Below are 24,249 nucleotides of genomic sequence, written 5' to 3' on the forward strand. Positions count from 1 at the left end.
TATCCATATCTACCTATCAATTTCTTGTTGAAAGAATTAATTTCATACTTACAATTAATTAAATTGTACATGGTTCTTTTATTTTGGTTTGCAGGTACCCTGGATGAAGATAGTGAAAGTAGCGATCTTGACCAAGCATGTTCTTCCAGGTCAACCCCAAAGAGAGTTTGTCCAACAAGGCAAAAAGCATTGTTGCCTGGTAAGGAAAATTGTTATCCTTAAGCCAGTGCCATATGCAGGGGTCCCCAAACAAAGTCCAATCTGGAAAAGGTCCACTTTTGCATTATGGCACACACACAGTCCCACACATTGCTGGACCTCTGTTGACCGCACATGACCTTTGACTGCCGAAAAAACTAATAGAAATAATTCACTCACTATGGGTCATGGTGGCTTAGTGCCTTTTGCATTTAACACACAGGTTGTGAGTCTGAGTCCCACAGGTGGCGTAGTCAATACGTTGAATCCTTGTGCAAGACACTTTACTCCATTTGCTTCAGTCCACCCATCTCTAAAATGGGCGCTAGTTTGGGCTAGGGGCTAGTTAGCAAGGGATTGACGGATTGGGGGAGTGTTTCACTCTGATTTTACTTGCATCATGGAAACCAGGTTTAAGCACCAACCTTATGAGCCATCTGGCACAGAAGTAAACCTACCTACCTTCTCACTATGGGTAACCTACCCACCAAGTACTGTATAAGCTCAGTTGAATTTTACCTCATTAAGATATATATTGTTTACAAGGTTTCTATGTTTGACCTCCTATAACTATGTTAACCTCCATATAAAACAATATGGGTCATATAAACACTCGAAAGAATACACATACTAAGTATGAGCTCAATTGAAGTGTGTCTTGTCAAGATAAGGTTTTTACAAGGTTGTCAGTGTTTGACATCTGTTGACCTTTGAGAAAAACAATAGGGACCATGTACTCACTATGAATAATCTACATAACAAGCATGAATTTAATTGAAGTTTGTCTCAAATTACGATGATTAAAGGTTAACAGTTTTTTACCTCAGATGAACTTTGACCTCAACCAAAAGCAATAGGGACCATGTACTCACAAAAAGTATTCTAACTAGTATGAGCTCTACTGAAGTTTGCCTTAAGTATCAAGTTATTATGTTTACAAGTGGCATCACATGCATGTCACTTACATATACACATATACATCCATACACACAAGGATGACTGCATAGACCTGTTTCTTTTCCTTTTGCTCAAGTCATAGTTGTAGTCACACTAGCAAATACTCAGTAAAGTACCGTACTGTATCTTAAATTGATGCTGAAGAATTGGTCATATGATGCTTAGATCAACTAGAGATAGCTATATTGTGCTAACCACCATAGCTAGAGAAGAGCAGATTGGGATTTTTCAATACCTGTTTGCCATAAAAGATTACACTTAAGTAAAACTACTACCAGTGGCAATTCAATTACCTCTTGGGTTTATGCCTAATTCTGCAACAGATATCATTCATAGCATTTATAATTTTTTTTGTTCCAGTTGATCCATATGAGGAGGACTGTGAAAGTGATATGGAATCTGATACAGAGTCTTGGGAAAACCAATTGAAGAGGTTACACAAATCCTTCACTACAGGTAGGATATTTTAACAATTTATTGATTCCTTGTCAAAGGCCGAAGGAATCTATGTGATGGTGATGGCGTGTGTATGTGTGTGTATGTGTTTGTGTATGCGTGTTTAAGTATGTGTGGGTGCAGGGGGTAGGAAGCTTCCAAAAAGTGGGAGGGGGCACAACATCAGAGGGGCACTTTCTCATTCCACAACCACCACTGGTTACGCTATAAACCGATACACACTGGCCAAATCACTTAAATATACTGTATTTGATGTGTTTGTATGCTATCAATACAATTTTGGTGCACATAATAATTTAATTTTTTTATTTGCCAGTAGGGCACATTTGCTATTTTGAAAAATAGTTGGGAGGCACATGCCCCCAGTCCCCCCCCCCAAGCTCCTATCCCCCTGTATGCGTGCATGTATATGGTCATTTTCACAATCAGTGGTGTAACTTTTATACACTCAGGGCCAAAATTTCAGACACCATATATATTGAAATTTTTACTAACATCACATGTTAAAGGGTTCAAATTTTTGTAACTTCAACTTTTTGGAGTTTCAACATATATGTTTATGGGTGTAATTTTTCGGTGACTGTATGACTCTAGGAAACTTTATATTTTTAAGCAACCATAGTTACACAGTGTTAAAACATTACTCTGATTCAAGTAAACTTTAAAATGCTTAAATCATTATATATATGTTACTTAAAAATGAAAAGGATTTGGCAGAAAGTTTTTAAAACTATTACAGATATTTCCATGTTAACTGAAAATTTATTGGAAATCAAGGATTGTTTTTCTTAATTTTAACTTTAAACTATTTAAAAAAAAGATAAGGCCAAGTCAAACACCCTAAATAATGTCTCCTCACAGAGGGCTAATATCCAATCCAAGTTGCCCAGAGCTCATTCTTTGCATCATAACTATACATGTCTTACTAGTTTAGTATTGAAAACAAAAAATAAATGTTTTAATTGTGACCAAATTTTTACCTTGAAATGCCCAAAATAGCCTAAAATGTTGTTAAAATGTGATGTTTGAGGACGCTGTTCACAGGCATCGTTGAGCATGTGACCCTGAAAATGCAGTTTATTGGTAGTCCTTATGCTAGTGAACCACCCTCTTAATTATTAAGCACCTGTATGCTAATGCTAAGAAGTTGTTGTCATTTGAATTACTCAAATTGGCTTGTGCAGGCATTTTCATACATATGAACTACGTGATTTTCACAATTTTTGAGTCGTGAATTTGAGTAGATAACACAAAATACACAACTTTTTGACTTGAGTTTTTAAAAATAGAGTCAATACACTCCTGAAAAATGGTATTTAAAGAAAAATTCAAATTTGCCCACATCCCCAAATTGGACCCCCAATTAGGGCCAGAAGTGAGATTTCTTAAGTTTGAGGGTGCTGTTTGTAAAAGGTACGACCTGCTCAACATTTTTTGGGCACTTTTCCCGTACAACTACCACTGGACAAGGATCCTATGCAAATTAAAACTCAAACATGCCATTGCTTGTGAATATAGAGCACACTCAAAGTAGGGCCAGAAAAGGCCCCTATCTCATTTTTTGCCATTTTAATACGAAAAATTGAGACTGTAAAATGTCCTCAAAATAGCTAAATTCGAAAGCTGGTCACATGTCTTCCATAATATTTGCAATATCAGACATAAAATACTTTATGCAAAAGATGCCTCCAAACTTGACATAAATTTAGGGCTCTCAAAATGCAATCTGGATTTGGTTGCTAGGTGTGGCCATATCCTAGCAACCAAAAACTTTTCAAAAGTTTTTTTGCCCAATTTCATCCTTTGAAACATGTGGCAAGACACCATATCAATTTCAGGCGATTCTGAGAGGGTCGACGTGGAATCGACCCAAAAATCTGTTGATTTGGCATGGATTGACCCAATTGATAAAGGACCTTTTAAAAGATATTATCATACTGGTTGCTACACCCCTACAGAATTACTGTTATATGATTTTTAGCCAAGGAAGATGTTTATTGGATAAGTAGAGATAAAATTTCCAACTAACCTGTTTCGGAGGTGACAAGATGTTTCGGAGGTGACACATGTTAATGGAAAGTTAAGAAATCTCCCAGAAATTAAAACGACTGGTCATGTTGTCACAAATTTTACTCAAATATTATGTTAGGGGGTGTGGTATATTTTAATAAGTTTAAAATAGCTATACTATTGTTTACATAAATCTTGGGCTGAAGAATGCTTTTGTTTCGGAGGTGACGGAAAAGTTAACGGAAAAGTTAACATTAAATTTGAAATTTACACAATTCTTTTAAAATGAAAAATATTTTAGGGCCCAGATATTAGACACATTAGTTATTGTAATAATGCAACATACTTAACAAAATTTACACTGCTTAATTAGAACTTAGTTGCAGTCAAACTTAGGTACCAATTGTTAACGGAAAATGTCACCTCCGAAACGACAAAATCTAGCCACCGGTCCTTGGAGAAGGGAAGGGAAGGAAACCTGGGGAACACAATTGCATTTTAGTTTGGACACTTGTTGATAATATCAACCAAATAAGAACTGGAAAATACCTTCCACCAAAAAGTACAGGCTCTGACAAAAACAGTGTAGTTGAAAGTGTATGGCTGAACTAGCATATTTTAAGCATATTTATGGCCACCAAATCCACCTGAAGAAACCGAGAAAGTTTGTTAAGCTACCCAAGGTAGACTTCACTTAGGATGGTCAAATGGCAAAAAATCTAAGAATTCTGGTATTTGGGCTGAGTTACAAAGCAATAAGTGCCAATATTGAAAGTTACACCACTGATTGTGAAAATGACCATATATGTATGTGAAAATGTGCTAGAAAAGTGGTAATCCATGACCAATCATTTGCACTTAAGTTCTTGCTTTGGCCACCATATGGCATGAGACACTTAAATGTCCTAATTAACTGACTAGAAATGTTTGCTGCAATGAACTTGGGAGGAAAATACATATGACCTTTAACCTACCTCTATAAATAAGACATGATAAATTACTATATTCTGTATATTAACTGTTAAGGTAGCATACGCCCATTAAAAGCCCCATTGACTTACACACTAAATCACAAAAGTAATGCCTTCTCTAAGTCTAGATAGAAGTTTTCACTTGCTAAACGCTACCCATCACTGGATAGCTGACAAGTTGGCCTTTCATGGCACCATCAATTTTCCATACCATGACCGTGAAAATTTTTTGCTACGAGAGCCGGAACTTTTCGTCACTTGTAAACAAACCTCTTTACTCGGCCGTAAACAATTTTCGTCCGCTGCTCCTGGGAGGGATAAACTGATCTAAAATTGCCTCAATTTTACCCAATTTTTTAACCACATGTGCTTCCATTCATGTTCTTTAACATCCAAGCCACAAAAAAAGCTCATCCTAATTGATAACATAGCAAAAAAGTTGTTCTCCTGCTCCTAATTGGCACTTTTCCTGAAGGAGAACACTTGCCGCGGATTGATATAGACCCTAATAGGAGTATGCCACCTTAAGAGTTGATCTGAATGTCAGAGAAAATTTGTCTGCTTGGAGATGTGCTAGTTCTCCTGTTTCCTCCTATCCTCTGTTGCTTAAACTAGAGACGTAATTGAAGCTAGTTGAAACTTTATTCATTTACAAACATCCTGAATTACGAATCTCCATTGTTGTCTTTATAGTCAAGACTCCTTCCTCTGGGAGATTCAAGAGAAACATATCCTTGGACAAGGAAGTGTTCATTTCTAGCAGATTTTCTGACTTGATTTCTACTAACACTACACTTATGACATGACATTTCCAAAACATGTATTGCTAATATTGTGTTAACCTGTACATAATGCTAACTGCAAGGTGTCTCGTGTTTGATAAACAAGGCCAGCAGGTGTGTTAAAGTTGATTTAGCTCGAGAGAGTGCTAGTATACTAGTGATAAAGGTGACCGTTTCCTTGTTGCTTTCACTTCTTGTTTTACTTTGTCTGAGTTATTTAGGTTCCCAGTGCTTCAGTCGCATGTTCGATTTTCTTGGGAAATGTTAGGTGGGAATACTATATTACAGATTTGAAGGAAGATTAAACCTCAGATTTTATTGATACCATTTTTTTTTAAAGGAAGCTGGGTTTATCTGCAACCTGAATTTATTATACCTTGGCAATTCTGTACTGATATGTTTTAGATTCGCTTTGTTTTATTGTACCGGTGAAAATATCAGTCTCGTAAACATGTGTGGGTGTGAAGTATTAAAGAGGTATGAAGGTAGTTTTTACAAGTCATAAGTGTGTGTGAATATTAGATCATTAACCACTGATATTAATAGTCATCAGTGTGTCCCCTACACATACTAAAAACATCAAATAACGAGAAGTATATTATTTCAACCCACAAAGCATATAAACTCACTGAGACATTTCTTTATCTAATTGAACACCCACCCACCCATCTCAGTATAATGTAGAGAGGATGAAAGCCTTTCGGGAAGTACTTTGAACAATTTTAGCGTGTTAAGCATTTGGCCGATAATTGAAGAATTGTGGACAATGGTTAATTCATAGTGCATTTAAATAATACCAAGAATGGGAGATATGAGTTAATCATATTGTCTTGGCTTATTTCAATCTCTGAGTCTGCTTAGGTTCTGTGACGTTAGCAAGTATTTCGGTCTGAGGTGGGTGAATGGTAGACCATTCTCATGCACTGAAGTCATGTGACAAGTGCACTCAGTCATGTGACAAGTGCACTTAGTCAGGTGATATGTGCACTCAATCAGGTGACAAGTGCACTCATTCAGGTGATATGTGCACTCAATCAGGAGACAAGTGCACCCAGTCATGTGATAAGTGCACTCAATCAGGTGACAAGTGTACTCATTCAGGTGATATGTGCACTCAATCAGGAGACAAGTGCACCCAGTCATGTGATAAGTGCACTCAATCAGGTGACAAGTGCACTCAGTCAGGTGATATGTGCACTCAGTCAGATGATATGTGTACTCAGTCAGATGATATGTGCACTCAATCAGGTGATATGTGCACTCAATCAGGTGACAAGTGTACTCAGTCAGTTGATATGTGCACTCAATCAGGAGACAAGTGTACTTAGTCAGGTGACAGTGTGCACATGTCATATGATAATTGAAATCTTCCAGCTGAACAAACATGAGATGGGAGAAGCGTGCTCCAACTGTGGTCTGACTTCATTGTGTCAAGTCAGTCTCCTAATACTGTTAGGTTCAGTTATATTTTTTGTCTTCCAAAGTTGTTATTTAACAGAATGTTGTTGATGTTGAGTAACTTACAGCAGAGATGTTTGTGTCTACAGCCTAGCTCCAACAAGGAGGTCCCCCTGGAGGATGAAGCCTGGTACCACGGCGCCCTGCCGAGACAAGAGACGGAGGAGCTGCTGAAACAGGAGGGAGACTTCATTGTCAGATTCAAGAGCGACGCCTCCGGCCAGTACGTGCTCTCCTGCAGGTCCGCCGATAAACAGAGGCACTTCCCGATCGTGAAACAAGACGATAGCACGGTCAGTCCATTGCGAGTTTTTAAACCTGCAGAGAGTTAACCTATCTATGACAGCAAATCAATCTTGGGACTTATTTTTGCTGATAGCTATTATTACAATAGTGCTTCTTTTTTTAATAATAGTATAATATATGTATATTATATTATATGTAATATATTCGCATAATAGCATAATATTTTTTAAATAAAGCATGTAAAAACACCATGTAAAATACACATTTTGGTGTTACAATACCATCCTCTGTAGGCAGTGGTGGGGCCAGGGGTCCTCAAAGGCCCCCCTTCCACACATCTTGGTCCCCCTTCCTCCCTCACATTACAAAATTAAAATGGCATACTGTGTGTGTTTGATATGATATATCATTAAGCCTGACTTTTCTCCTCCACACAATTTTTTTTAATGTCTGAATGTTCTGGTTTTTAACAGTATCGATTGGAAGGAGGGAGTTTTCGGTCAATCCAGGAACTGGTGAACCATCACTCAACTCAAACACCGGTGACAAAAGCCATGATGATCAGAAATCCAATAAGTAAGGTCAAGGACGAGCACGACCTTCGACACAAGGACATCCTGCTGGACACCAAATTAGGACAGGTGAGTTTCATGAAAGACACAACGATTCAATCTTTTAAAGGGTGTGAAGACTGGCGCAAAAAAAGAAACATCTAATGCCAGTAATCTGACCTAGTTTCGAATGAGGTGTAATAGAAGTGTTACACACCACCATCAATCCCAGCAAATACACATACAGCTCGCTACCGTCAGTAAATTAGACACTAGTGTACAGTCAGTACATACAGCTGCGGTCAATACCCACAGCACAGTGTACAAACGATACAGCGATGGACATCTCAGGTCCAGCTAGAGATAACAAGGTATCACGTTTCATTACTGTCTGCATTTTGTAGCGACACGAACAAAACGTCACTTGCAAGCAACAGAGAGTTAACTTTTTCAGATGGCAGCACGCTGTTTGGGGCGAGTCTTTATTGCCTTTAATGGTAATGAAAAGTTAATTGGTAGATGAGTTAATTTCACTGACATTTACCCACTTTGTACCAGTGACCCTGAAACCTTGTAATTTTTGTTTGGCCAATTGACTTGTATTTGAAGCTAACAGGGATGACCATGTGTGCACAACATGTGTCATGTTGTTTACTCCAGTCTATTCCTATCAACACAGTATGTGTGTGCACTAATGTTGAGTTAGTTGGGGAGATTCTTACTGTTGGTACATGGGCTAACGTAAGATGTTAGCTGAATTCTAGTGTATACCCCTTAAGCTGTAGGCAATGAAAAATTACTGTTTTAAGGTTTATTAAGCCACTGGTTGCCTCTCATGTGACATATATTGTGAGCTCTCATGTGACATATCACATGACCTCTCATGTGCATCTCCTTGTCTATACTACTGCTGCATTACTTATCGGCGTGGCAACAGACAGACATCCAATCTACATCGTCATGGAGCTTGTACAAGGTCAAAAACCAGATTTAAATGGATTTGACATCATTTCTTTTTTTCTGTGACAGCTATCAAAGTAGTTAGATTAGGGGGGCAAATTTTGCCTCTGATTCATTAGGGAATATGGTACACCGTAAACATCTCATTGTATATGGATACCCTGCCACTCTGGTTAGTTGTATGGAGAATTATTTTCTGGTCGCAAACAATGGAAATTTTATCGAAGAGGAAAATGTTTCCTCACTGCTAGTTGAATAGCCCATCTCAAGATTTATGCACCTAACTGGAGATTTATTGGTTGATTGAATGTAACCTATTTTGACCGGCTTATAAATATGATAAATATCCTTATATTGTCCATATATATCCGTATATCATAAATATCCTTATAAATATCTTTCTAAATATACGGTGACATTTTCTAGAAATTGAAGTTTTGTACGGTTTATTTCTGGTTACACATTCAGAGAAGATTGCAATTACACATGAGCTCTTTTATTAGTTTTTGGCGTGCTCTACACTGATGTGCAACATGTACCATGAACAGAGGAACTTTATTTGCTACGTTTAGGCTTGTATCATAATTAATACACACAAAACAGACTAAACAACAATAGATTTATGAGATGAAATCAGTAAATTGTTTAAAAAGATTGATTTTACTGACTGATGTTTGCTTCTCTGTCACCTTTGCAGGAGGAGATCTTTTGAAGTTGCTTCGAGATGACAGCAAGACCTTGAGTGTCCCCGAGAAGATTAAAATGAGTGAAGACGCAGCATTAGGGATGTCCTACTTGGAGGGCAAAAGTTGTATTCACAGGTAAACTAGAAATTGTCCTGGGATTAATAAACATGTGTGTGGGTTTATGGATGTAGGCATGGGTATGCATGTATGCTAGTATGTATTTGTTGAGGAACAAACAAGAAGAACTCAGATAAGTAATCAGGACTCTCGTCTATTTGAAACTTTGTGTGATATCTGCTTTCAAAGGCAAAATGTCAAAACTGAATACTAAAGACAATTCTCGTTACTTAACCAAATAAGGAGAATGGGACATTCCCACTGCTTTAAAAAATTAGACATTTTGCTCTTGATGGTTGTAATTGTAGAATGCTGCCAGTAAATTGTAGTGATAAGTCACTTTCTGTTAACAGATAGAACCTCACCACCATCATGCAACCCCTCCCCCCTCCCCACCTCACACCATTGATCTCCTATCCATCTACACGAATGTTAGAATAAACACTCTGTGGAACTGAAATGATGTTAACATTATCAAAAATGCGGCAACATTAAGGAATGAAACCTCAAGGTAGGGAGAAATTTTTTGGGAGGGGCCCAATAACGTGAGATGCCAAATGCTCTGTATATTACAGCAGATCTAGTAGCTTGATATATGGTCACAGCCATGCTCCCACAGTATACCTCTGTAAAACTCATGGTCATGCTTTCATCTCATTGACAGAGACCTGGCATCGAGGAATTGTCTAGTCGGCACAAAGAATATTCTGAAGATCAGCGATTTTGGAATGTCGAGAGAAGAAGAAGAGGAATAACAGATCGACAGCAACAACATGAGACAGATACCAATCAAATGGCGGCCCCTGAGGCCATGAAATATGGTAAAGGTTGTGTGTACATATGTCCAGGCACGTAGCCAAGGGGGGGCCAAGGGGGCGAGCTCCCCCCCCTTGAGCATATTTTTTTGTATATTTTTATGATATCCCTAGTAATTTCAAAATAGAAAATGTTTAAATGCAACTTACAAGGCCTGGGAAGTGCCATTTCCAGCGATCTGGTAGGCATTTTCGGCCAAAGTTTTCTTGTACTCTTCATGCCACTCGTGATGGCGCTACGCTAAGATAGTTTGCAGAGCCATATTTGGCTCTGATAGTTTGCCTACAGGTTCGCCCCTCCCTTGGCAAATTCCTGGCTACGTGCCTGAGTTTGGCAAAGAAGTGGTAAAAGCAGTTACTGTGGGTCTGTTTCAAAACCTGCGTGTTCAAAACCTTAGAGAGTGTTGTGGACGATTGGCTAAGGCGTCAGACTTGTGATCCAAGGATTGCTGGTTTGACTCCTGCCTAGTCCATTATGTTGTGTCCTTGGGCAAGATGCTTTATCTCAATTGCCTCTCTCCACCCAGAGGTTAAATGGGTACCTGTGAGGTAACTTGTCATTGGGCGCAGTATATAACTGCAGCCGCCTGGAGGGATTGTCTCTGGGACAGGTTATCATTGACCAGGGGTAACATATCTTCTGTAAAGTGCTTTGATACCTATTGCTGGTATAAGCGCTATATAAAAGTGAAATATTCTTTGGGTCTGTTTCAAAACCTGCGTGTTCAAAACCTTAGAGAGTGTTGTGGACGATTGGCTAAGACGACGGACTTGTGATCCAAGGATTGCTGGTTCGACTCCTGCCTAGTCCATTACGTTGTGTCCTTGGGCAAGATGCTTTATCTCAATTGCCTCTCTCCACCCAGAGGTTAAATGGGTACCTGTGAGGTAACTTGTCATTGGGCGCAGTATATAACTGCAGCTGTCTGGAGGGATTGTCTCTGGGACAGGTTATCATTGACCAGGGATAACATATCTTCTGTAAAGTGCTTTGATACCTATTGCTGGTATAAGCGCTATATAAAAGTGAAATATTCTGTGGGTCTGTTTCAAAACCTGCGTGTTCAAAACCTTAGAGAGTGTTGTGGACGATTGGCTAAGGCGTCGGACTTGTGATCCAAGGATTGCTGGTTCGACTCCTGCCTAGTCCATTACTTTGTGTCCTTGGGCAAGATGCTTTATCTCAATTGCCTCTCTCCACCCAGGGGTTAAATGGGTACCTGTGAGGTAACTTGTTATTGGGCGCAGTATATAACTGCAGCCGCCTGGAGGGATTGTCTCTGGGACAGGTTATCATTGACCAGGGATAACATATCTTCTGTAAAGTGCTTTGATACCTATTGCTGGTATAAGCGCTATATAAAAGTGAAATATTCTGTGGGTCTGTTTCAAAACCTGCGTGTTAAAAACCTTAGAGAGTGTTGTGGACGATTGGCTAAGGCGTCGGACTTGTGATCCAAGGATTGCTGGTTCGACTCCTGCCTAGTCCAAGTGTCCCTGGGCAAGATGCTTTATCTCAATTGCCTCTCTCCACCCAGAGGTTAAATGGGTACCTGTGAGGTAACTTGTCATTGGGCGCAGTATATAACTGCAGCTGCCTGGAGGGATTGTCTCTGGGACAGGTTATCATTGACCAGGGATAACATATCTTCTGTAAAGTGCTTTGATACCTATTGCTGGTATAAGCGCTATATAAAAGTGAAATATTCTGTGGGTCTGTTTCAAAACCTGCGTGTTCAAAACCTTAGAGAGTGTTGTGGACGATTGGCTAAGACGACGGACTTGTGATCCAAGGATTGCTGGTTCGACTCCTGCCTAGTCCATTACGTTGTGTCCTTGGGCAAGATGCTTTATCTCAATTGCCTCTCTCCACCCAGGGGTTAAATGGGTACCTGTGAGGTAACTTGTCATTGGGCGCAGTATATAACTGCAGCTGCCTGGAGGGATTGTCTCTGGGACAGGTTATCATTGACCAGGGGTAACATATCTTCTGTAAAGTGCTTTGATACCTATTGCTGGTATTAGCGCTATATAAAAGTGAAATATTCTGTGGGTCTGTTTCAAAACCTGCGTGTTCAAAACCTTAGAGAGTGTTGTGGACGATTGGCTAAGGCGTCAGACTTGTGATCCAAGGATTGCTGGTTTGACTCCTGCCTAGTCCATTACCTTGTGTCCTTGGGCAAGATGCTTTATCTCAATTGCCTCTCTCCACCCAGGGGTTAAATGGGTACCTGTGAGGTAACTTGTCATTGGGTGCAGTATATAACTGCAGCTGCCTGGAGGGATTGTCTCTGGGACAGGTTATCATTGACCAGGGGTAACATATCTTCTGTAAAGTGCTTTGATACCTATTGCTGGTATTAGCACTTTATAAAAGTGAAATATTCTGTGGGTCTGTTTCAAACCTGCGTGTTCAAAACCTTAGAGAGTGTTGTGGACGATTGGCTAAGAGGACGGACTTGTGATCCAAGGATTGCTGGTTCGACTCCTGCCTAGTCCATTACTTTGTGTCCTTGGGCAAGATGCTTTATCTCAATTGCCTCTCTCCACCCAGGGGTTAAATGGGTACCTGCTAGGTAACTTGTCATTGGGCGCAGTATATAACTGCAGCCGCCTGGAGGGATTGTCTCTGGGACAGGTTATCATTGACCAGGGATAACATATCTTCTGTAAAGCTCTTGAGACCTATTGCTGGTATAAGTGCTATATATAAGTGAAATATTATTATTACTATTTTTTTTTTTTTTTTGGGTAATAATAATTAACATTAGGGGCAATATAACGTCATCATCAAATGATGGCATGTTTTTTATTAAGCAAGAGGAATTTGTGCTTTGTTGCTGAAAATTGAAAAAATTATGACAGATTATGAAACCTTAAAATTTAGCAAAAATTAAACAGTTTAGAAACTAGGAATTCCCCCCCCAAACTAGGGTCTGGTTTATTCTTGAGTTAAAAGTGGGGTTCTATGAAATATTAAGCCTCACATTATGATATAGCTTTGAAGAACACTGAATTTAATTGAACCCTTTGCATTTTTATAATCAACAGGGCATCCTATGCATCACTTTGGGAACAATTTAAAAATTTTGTGATTCTAGAAAAAAAATCATAATGACTAAAGACTTACAATAATTATATGGAAGGTTTTTAAAAAAGGACTATATATTAAGTCAGAGTGCTAAAATATTGATTTCAAAAGCTCAGATATTCCTAAATTTTAATTGTTAAAGTGGGACAAACAAGAAAGAAAGTTCTCAAATGCCAGTCAGACGGCTCAATATGGATTCCCAGAGCTCAAAAATATGCTTCTCTCTAAAATTAAAATGTTAGTCTATGGAACTTAGAGCCTCTAAATATTAAAATGATTTTGAAATGTTTTGTAATAACTTCATTCAAATTAGGAATTGATGATATCATTGTTGCTTAATTCAGAAAGACATCCTCTATCTGATGCATTATTGTGGAAAAACTTAGAACCTCATTATTTTTGCCCAAAAAGTAAAACATATAAGGTTTTAGCCTTAAAAAATTGTTAAATTTGGACAAACAGAAATAGAAAGTTCTCAAATGCCAGTCAGGATGCTCATTATGGATTCCTAGAGCTCAGAAATATGCTTCTCTCTGAAGTTAAAATGTGTTAGTCTATGGATTTTTATGCTTATTAAAATGATTTTCAAAATGTTTTATCATAACTTCTTTCACATTGGAAATGTATGATATCACTGTTGCTTAATTCAAAAGGACACCCTCTATCTAATGCATATGTGTAGAAAGAACTTAAAATGTCATGATTTTGGCACAAAAAAAAAAACTCATAAGGTTTATAGCCATACAAATTCATTAAATTTGGACCAAAAAAAGTTCTCAAATGCCAGTCAGGATGCTCATTATAGATTCACAAAGCTCAGAAATATGCTTCTCTCTGAAGTTAAAATGTGTTATTCTATGGATTATTATGCTTATTGAAATGATTTTTAAAATGTTTCATTATAACTTCTTTCACATTGGGAATGTATGATATGATTGTTGCTTACATCAGAAGGACACCCTCTATCTAATGCATATGTGTGGAAAGAACTAAAAAGGTCATGATTTTGGCCACAAAAAAAAAACTTGTAAGGTGTTAGCCTTACAAAACTGTTAAATTTTGGACAAAAAGAGAAAGTTCTCAAATGCCAGTAAGGATGCTCATTATGGATTCCCAGAGCTCAGAAATATGCTTCTTTTTGAAGTTAAAATGTGTTTAGTCTATGGATTTTTATGCTTATTGAAATGATTTTCAAAATGTTTCATTATAACTTCTTTCACATTGGGAATGTATTATATCATTGTTGCTTTATACAGAAGGACACCCTCCATCTAATGCATCACCGTGGAAAGAATTAAACTGTTCATGATATCTAAATTGGGGCCAAAAACTCAACAAGTTCTCCAATGCCACTCAGGATGCCCATTATGGAACCAGAGCTTGGAAACATACTTTTCTCTGAAGTTAAAAGTGGTAGTGTATGGAATTTCATGCTTATTAAATGATTTTCAAAATGTTTCATAATTACTTCTTGGGAGTGTATGATATCATTGTTGCTTTATACAGAAGGACACCGCCATCCTATGCATTATTGTGGAAAAACTTAAAGGTCATGATTGTGGCCACAAAAAAAAAAACTTGTAAGGCTTACAAGGCCTTACAAAACTGTTAAATTTTGGACAAAAAAAAAGTTCTCAAATGCCAGTCAGGATGCTCATTATGGATTCCCAGAGCTAAAAAATATGCTATTCTCTGAAGTTAAAAGTGGTAAGTGAATGGATTTTTATGCTTATTAAAATGATTTTCAAAATGTTTCTAAAAATTCCTTTCACATTGGGAATGTTTTATATCATATTGCCTCCTTCAGAAGGACACCTTCCATCTAATGCATCACCGTGGAAGAATTAAACTGTTCATGATATCTAAATTGGGGCCAAACACTCAACAAGTTCTCCAATGCCACTCAGGATGCCCATTACGGATCCAGAGCTTGGAAACATACTTTCTCTGAAGTTAAAAGTGGTAGTGTATGGATTTTTATGCTTATTAAAATGATTTTCAAAATGTTTCATAATTACTTCTTTCACATTGGGAATGTATTATATCATTGTTGCTTACTTTAGGAGGGACAGCCTTTGTCACTTACACATCGTTGTGGAAAGAATGAAAATGGTCATGATATTTTGTTTTGGTGGAAAATTTAATAATTCGTAAGGCGATATGAATAGTCTTACTAAATCAATTAACTTGAACAAACAAAATGTTCTCAAATGCCAGTCAGGATGCTCAGTACCAATTCCCCGAGCTTGGAAACATACTTTTCTCTGAAGGTTAAAAGTGGTAATGTTTGGATTTTTATGCTTATTAAAATGATTTTCAAAATGTTTTTCATAACTTCTGTTACATTGGGAATGAATTATATCATTGGTGCTGAATTTAGGAGGACACCCAAAATCATATGCATATATTTGTGGAACAACTTAAAAGGTCATGATTTTGGTAAAAAGTAAAACAAAAATCATTAAGCTTTAGCATTACAAAACATTAAATTGGGACAAATATAAAAAGGTTCTCATATGCCAGTCAGGATGCTCATTATGGATTCCCAGAGACCAGAAATTTGCTTTTCTCTGAAATAAAAAGTGTTAGTCTAAAGAACTTAAAGCCTCTAAATATTTAAAATGATTTTTAACATGTTTGATTATAACTTCTTTCAAATTTGGAATTGATTGTATCCATTGTTGCCTAACACAGAAGGAAACCCTCCATTTCATGTGTAATTGTGGAAAAAAATTAAATGGTTATGACTTTGGCCAAAAATGATAAAAATCATAAGGTTTTAGCCTTACAAAATTATTAAATTTGGACCAAAACGAAAGTTTTCAAATGCAGAAACATGTATTGAGTTAAAATGAAAAGATAAAATGAGTGTGGCCAAAAACAAATTGAATCACAAGGCTATTGCCCATTACATAATAAATAATTGGGATCAAATCATTTTAGAAACAGGTCATTATTTTGGCAAATAATAAAAAATCATCATAAGGCAAACAAAATAAGGTATTTATAAGCAAGTACAATATCATTATAGTTTAAACAAAATATGAAAGTTCTAAAATAGATTCACAGAGCCCAGAAATGTTCTTTTCTCTGAAAGTTAACCTTCTAAACATTAAAGTGATTTTCCCCAAAAAATGTCTATAGCTTCTTTCAAGGTAGGAACAGATCATATTCATCTAATATAATTCAGAATGACAACTTCCAATCTAGGTATAATATTAGAAAGAATTAAAAATAGGTCACGATTGTAGCCACAGAAAGAAAAATGGAGTTAAAGGTGGTAGTCTTTAGAAGTTTTACCCTCTAAACATTAAAGTGATTTTACAAAAAAATGGCTATAACTTCCATCAATGTGGGAACAGATCATATTACTTAATTCAGAAGTAATAATAACTCAGAAGTAATAAGTACTCAGACATAATAAGTCAGAAGTAATAATTCAGAAGTAATAATAACTTAAATCAGAATGACAACTTCCAATCTAGGTATAATATTAGAAAGAATTGAAAAAAAGGTCAGAATTTTAGCCACAGAAAAAATGGAGTTTTAACCCTCTTAACATGCCACTTTTAGCTTCAGAGAAAAGCATAAAATTCTTGGTGCTGAGAATCTAAATTGAATGATTTTGTGTTATATGAAATCATTTTGATAATTAGGGACTACCACTAAAATAAATGCAAACCAGGGCTCTAGGAATCCATAAAGAGCATCCAGACCTGATAATTGAGAATAAAAGACATTCTATGCATAATTTTGGAAAGAATTAAAACAGTCATGATTTTTGCTAAAGAATTAAAAAAAAAGTCATAGGCTATATATGGCCCTACAAAACTTTCAATTTGGCAGAAGTTTTCAAATGCCATTGTTGCTTTTTGCTGAAGGACACCCTCCATCCTATGCGTAATTTTGGAAAGGCCTTTAAAGGTCATGATTGTTTTCAAATATTATCAAAAATCATTCAATCATTCAATTTGGACAGAAGTCAGGATACTCATAATGGCATCTCAAAGCTCAGAAATGTGCATAAAATGATTTTCAAAATTTGTCATAATAATTTCTTTCAAATTTGGATTGTATTATATGATTGTTGCTTAATTCAGAAAGACACACACCATCCTATGCATCATTGTGGAAATACTTAAAAAGGTCATGGTTTAGCTAAAGAAAATCATAACTTAGTTAATTTAAATTTAACTTAAATTTAATTTTACAAACTTATTTAATTTGGACCAAATAACAATTTCTTAAATGCCAGTCAGGATGCTCATTATGGATTCTCAGAGCTAGGCCTCTTATAGTATTAAAATAATTTTATGGTTTTAGAGTAACAAAACTGTTAAAGTTGGACAAACAAAAATAGAAAGTTCTGATGTTAAAGTGTTAGTCTATGGAACCAAAAGCCTCTAAATATTAAAATGATTTTTTAAAATGTTATATTATAACTTCTTTCAAATTAGGAATTGATATAATTGTTGCTTAATTCAGAAGGATACCCTCAACTTAAAAGTTCATTTTTTTGGGCCAAAAAATAAAACAAAATTATAAGGTTTCAGCCTACAAAACTGTTAAATATGGACCAAAAAAAATAGAAAGTTCTCAAATGCCAGTCAGGATGTTCATTATGGATTCCAAGTTAAATAGTTAGTCTATGGAACTTAGAGTCGCTAAATATTAAAATGATTTTTAAAATGTTTTGTTATAACTTCTTTCAAATTAGGAATTTATTATATCATTGTTGCTTGTGGAAAAAACAGGAAGGCATGATTTGCCACAAAAAAATCAAAAATCATTAAATTGGGACAAACAACAAAGGTTCTCAAATGCCATTCAGGATGCTCATTATAAATTCCCAGAGCTCAGAAATATGCTTTATACTGAAACTAATAGTTGAAGTCTATGGACTGTTAAACCTCTAAATATTAAAATAATTATCAGAATGTTTCATTTCACTTCCTTTCAAATTGAGAATGTAGCATATTATTTGAACTTAATGCAGTAGGACAACTTCCATCCCAACCATAATTTTGGAAGAATTAAAAAAAGTCTGTGATTTTAACCAAAAGCTAAAACAAAAAAATCATCAGTCAATAATATTAATAATAATAAGTAATATTTTAAGCGCATAATCAGCAACACTGCTCAAATGTAAAACCTAAAAACAAATAGTAACAAAAACCTAAATATTAAATATATAGGACCAATAAGGCATAAAACGTAAAAGCCCAACAGTATAAAAAACACTCGTACTAAACGATAATAAAAAAATTACAAACTGAACGCATACAGTCCAAAACAATTTCAGAAGTATGTAAATAGTAAAATAATTTTAAAAACTTAACAAAATGCACAAAAGATCAAATCATAGTCTATGTTTATAAATATAAATAAGTATGAGAAACAATAATACAGTAAGACAATTATTGTAAAAGCCTAAAACAGATAGTAATAAACACCCAATGCTAAACGATAATAAATAGAACCCTAAATTCGGTCAAGAAAAAAAACACCTTTCAAATGTCAGATAGAATGCTTATGATGAGTTACCAGATATGCTTGTCTAGGATCAGTTTAAAGTGGTTTAAAAGTGGGAGCATCCTGACTGTCAATTGAGAACTAATTGGGTGTCCTTCTTAATTCAGCAATAATGATATTCTCTCTATAGTTTGACTAAAAGTTACAAGGACCCATTTTGAGAATCTTTTTATGGTATAAATTCCATAGACTGCCACTAAACTTCATAGAAGAGTAAACTTGAGCTCTTGGAATCAATTATATCCATCCTGACTGGCATTTGAGAACTTTCGTTCTCCAAATTCACTAAATTTGGAAAGTTGCAGCTGTATGGCCCACATCATGACCTATGTAATTCTTTCCACACATGTGCATTAGATAGAGGGTGTCGTTCTTATTAAGCAGCAATGATATTATTCTTAATTTGAGAGAATTTATAAATGAAACATTTTGAAAATCATTTTAATAGGCTAAATATTCCAAAGATTACTACTTTTAACTTTAGAGAGAAGCATATCTGGGCTCTTGGAACATTAATGAGCATCCCGACTGGCATTTGAGAACTTTTTTATGTCTGAATTTGATGAGTTTGAATGGCTAAAGCCTTGATTTTTTGGGGGAGGGGGAGAGGGGGGTCAAAAATCATGACCTTTTGAATTCTTTCCACACATATGCATTGGATAGAGGGTGTCCTTCTTATAAAGCAACAATGATATAATTCATTCTCAGTTTGAGAGAATTTATAATGAAACATTTTGAGAATCATTTTAATATGCTAAAAATTCCATATGCTACCACTTATAACTTCAGAGAGAAGCATATCTGGGCTCTGGGAATCCATAATGAGCATCCTGACTGGCATTGAGAACTTTTTTTGTCTGAATTTATTGAGTTTGTATGGCCAAAGCCTTACATTGGGGAGGGGGGAGGTAAAAAATCACGACCCTTTTAGTTCTTTCCACACATATGCATTGGATGGAGGGTGTCCTTCTGATTAAGCAACAATGATATTATTCATTCTCAATTTGAGAGAATTTATAATGAAACATTTTGAGAATCATTTTAATATGCTAAAAATTCCATAAACTACCACTTTTAACTTCAGAGAGAAGCATAACTGGGCTCTGGGAATCCATAATGAGCATCCTGACTGGCATTTGAGAACTTTTTTGTGTCTGAATTTAATGAGTTTGTATGGCCAAAGCCTTACTTTGGGGAGGGGGGAGGTAAAAATCATGACCCTTTTAGTTCTTTCCGATATGCATTGGATGGAGGGTGTCCTTCTTATTAAGCAACAATGATATTATTCATTCTCAATTTGAGAGAATTTATAATGAAACATTTTGAGAATCATTTTAATAGGCTAAAAATTCCATAAACTACCACTTTTAACTTCAGAGAGAAGCATATCTGGGCTCTGGGAATCCATAATGAGCATCCTGACTGGCATTTGAGAACTTTTTTTTGTTTCCAAAATTTAATGATTTTGTATGGCTGATAGCCTTGTGAGTTTTTTTTTTTTTGGGCCAAAATCATGACCTTTAAAGTTATTTCCATGCATATGCATTAGATAGAGGGTGTCCTTCTTATAAAGCAACAGTGATATTATTCATTCTCAGTTTGAGAGAATTTATAATGAAACATTTTGAGAATCATTTTAATAGGCTAAAAATTTCAGACTTCCACTTTTAACTTCAGAGACAAGCATATCTGGGCTCTGGGAATCCATAATGAGCATCCTGACTGGCATTTGAGAACTTTTTTTTTTTTTTTCCAAAATTTAATGATTTTGTATGGCTATAGCCTTATGAGTTTGTTCTTTTTGGCCAAAATCATGACCTTTATAGTTCTTTCCGATATGCATTAGATAGAGGGTGTCCTTCTTATAAAGCAACAGTGATATTATTCATTCTCAATTTGAGAGAATTTATAATGAAACATTTTGAGAATCATTTTAATAGGCTAAAAATTTCATAAACTACCACTTTTAACTTCGGAGAGAAGCATATCTGGTCTCTTGGTATCCATAATGAGCATCCCGACTGGCATTTGAGAACTTTTTTTTTTGGTCAAAATTTTTGGGATTTTGTATGGCTCAATTCTCATTTTTAAAAGTTTTTTCTACACTGTATAGAGGGTGTCCTTCTTATTAAGCAATAATGAGATTATTCGTTCTCAATTTAAAGAAAGTACAAAGACACATTTAAAAATCATTTTATTAGTGTTCCATAGACTGACACTTACCTTCATTGAAGAGTATACCCGAGCTCTTGGAATCCATAATGAGCATCCTGACTGGCATTTGAGAACATTTTTTTTTCTTTCAAAATTTAATGATTTTGTCTGGCCAAAGCATCAAGATTTTATTTCTTATTTTTGGCCAAAATCAGAACACTCACAATTTGAAATAAAGCACAAGGAAACATTTTGAAAATCGTTTTATTATGTGAAATACTTACAATCCCAAACCCTGCTTCTTCATTGAAGAGTTTACATGAGCCCTTGGAATCCATAATGAGCATCCTGATTGGCATCTTAGAATTTGTTTTGTCCAAATTCATTGATAATGTATTTCTTCACCCCACATCCCCCCCGGGCCCCCAATTTGAAAAATAAGAATAATTTGTTAAAAACAGTTGACACATCGTACTGTAGCTCTAGGAATCAATAATCAAATATATAAATGAAAACATCATAAGGCTCAGCTATAGTCCTGTTTAATTCCAACCAATCAGTTTTGATTAATCTAATCTAATCAATGGTCTAATCAATCTCTCCTACAGTGAATATATTAGTGATTCTTATTTTGATATTTTTATAATTTTCTTGACATACAAACTAGTAGGTCAGGTTGTCAGATGGACAACCAGTCAAAATCCGTAAAAAATTTGCTCCTAGCTTACATTGTAGCATGAAACATCAACAGACAGGTACTAGCATTCAAATCTTGTTCAGATTACATATTAAATTGATTGCATATATAATAAAATATATATGTATATAAATATGTGTTTTAGACTCTTCCATTCAACGTGAGACTTGCATCATCTATCTCCTCACGAATCAACCCGTTCTGCTTGTCCTCTCTCTATCCTCTTTCAGGAAGATACACGTCGCTCTCTGATGTCTGGAGTTATGGAGTACTCCTCTGGGAGATATTCTCCAGAGGTAGCACTCTGTACCCCGGCATGAATAACAACACATTCTCCAGAGGTAGCACTCTGTACCCCGGCATGAATAACAACAAGGCCAGAGAGAAAATAGAGGGTGGTAAGTACTGAAAAGAGGAATATGAAGTCACCTTAACCTTACCCTCCCCCTTTAAGGAAAATAAGAATATTGGCCAGATGAACTGGAAAATAATAGTACTCACTGTATACAATTCAAATTACAATTAAAAGATGATATATAAGAGATAACAAAAGTTACACCAGGTGGTCCTCAGTTGGTTACTATAGTTACACAAGAAAGCCACAGTAGGTATAATAGAGGGTTTCCAAAGCTGTACCAGACAGTTAATGAATTATTCTTTGGGGGAGTGGAGGGGGGGTTAATTTTTGTCCTCAAGAAAAATGCCACCTTAATTTACGTTAGATACACTAACTACTGCTAGTTACATATGAATGATACAAATGATGTAGAAAAAAGTCTGACATTCTTGGAAATATGCCTAAAATGTCTCGTTATTGACCACTACCATAGCGACCGTTAGATGCCTGTGCCAGTTTGTTGTTGTCATGGTTATAAGCCTGTCTTCTCCTCAATTTCAGGCTATCGGATGAACCAGCCTCCGGAATGTCCAGATGCCGTCTGGGAATGGATCCAGGCCTGCTGGAGGAAAGAACCAGAGGACAGACCAAACTTTTCAGAAATCAAGACAGCAATGAAGAAGATACATAAAATATTTAAATAGAATGTAATCTCTTTGTAAAAAATAAAATTATTTCAACATCCAATAGTGTGAGATTCAGTCTGATACAACTCAAGGGTACAGAGGTGAAAAGCCACCATCTTTACAAATCTATTGCCAATGTTTGCTCAGGAAACATCCCAGAAATATGGCCGCCGATAACGTGAATCCTAAAGAATGTGATTGAGAATGTTTCATGTTAGTCGGTGTTTCCTGGTGAAGAAGAGAATGGATTATATGAGTTGCATGGTTCCCCTATCAAACACTGGATTCTTGGAACGATTGGAATCGATAACTAATTCAAAATGGATTATTCATAGCATGGCATTTACCTAGGTTTAGTTTGTTCAGGACAGTACTCATCCAATCATCGTAGAATTGCAGTCTTGTTAAGAAAAGATCTATTTACAAATATTTGTCACCCTGTAGAGTTAATTGTCATTTATACAGTTTGAAACAGTTTTGATTAAGTAAGTGTACCTAGTAAGTGTACCTAAATACCAACTGATATACATTAATGGTAATTCTCGTTAACTATTTTGTCGTGGGATGACACCAGGTCTTTTATTTAAAGGTGAGATGTTGTTCGTTGTCACATTGTGACGGCCATTAGCATATTTACCACAGTTACTCTGATATAGTTGATGGCAAAGTAAATTTGATCAGTGAAACAACATATATCTTTGTGTTCCAACTCTTTTTTTTCTGTATCAGGAAATTTCAAATACTTCTTATAAATTAATTGGCAACAAAAATGTTTGATCAATAACATCAAGGGAAATATATCCAATGAGTTTTTAGCCATGTTGGAGACACAAGCTGCTTCTTTGGTATTTGCTTTTGCAGTATTTGCTTTGCAAGAAAAGTTTGTATCACACTATTGGACCGTTTGCAGGCAAAAAGCTGGATTATTGATTTGAAACTATTGAAAAATTTGAAGAAAGAAAGATGAAAATGAGGTTCATATGCAAAAGTTAATATTGATTGTCCCAATGTGCACAAAACATATTGATTGTTCAACATATTGAAATTCATACAGGCAGAGCTTGGTTAGTGGATCAATAACATGAATTCAATTCTCATAATGAATAATACAGTTGTAATATTGTCTTGCAACGTAACAACAATAGATAATAGAAAACACATACTGCTAAATGGTTACTCATTACAATGGGGTCTTTTAAATAGCTCATTGCTGGATAATTACACGTACTGCTAAATGGTCACTAAATTTCAATGGGTCTATGACATAACTCATTGCTGGATCATTACATGTACTGCTAAATGGTCACTAATTACAATGAGTTCGTAAAACTAGGTCATTGGTTTGTATTAAATTCAAAAAAGTTTTGGATCGAGTGCTCATTAAGATGGCTATTTTTTTTCAGCATTTGGAAAAGAAATGCATTTTCTTTATATTTATTTAAGGTTAATGGGCGATTCATGTTCTCCCCAAAATTAAAAATCAATGTGTCACACATGATAACTTTTTCATTTCTGATATCTCATCATAATTTTGCAATATTTATA

The 24,249-nt window shown here is 35.9% G+C and overlaps 1 pseudogene; it reads left to right on the forward strand.

Annotated features, from left to right (window-relative positions):
• Positions 1-6,873: 6,873 nt before the first annotated feature.
• LOC139980070 (tyrosine-protein kinase Fer-like) lies at positions 6,874-23,397 on the forward strand (annotated as a pseudogene).
• Positions 23,398-24,249: the final 852 nt, after the last annotated feature.

Source organism: Apostichopus japonicus, chromosome 14 (assembly GCF_037975245.1).
Source record: "Apostichopus japonicus isolate 1M-3 chromosome 14, ASM3797524v1, whole genome shotgun sequence".
Taxonomy (NCBI): domain Eukaryota; kingdom Metazoa; phylum Echinodermata; class Holothuroidea; order Aspidochirotida; family Stichopodidae; genus Apostichopus; species Apostichopus japonicus.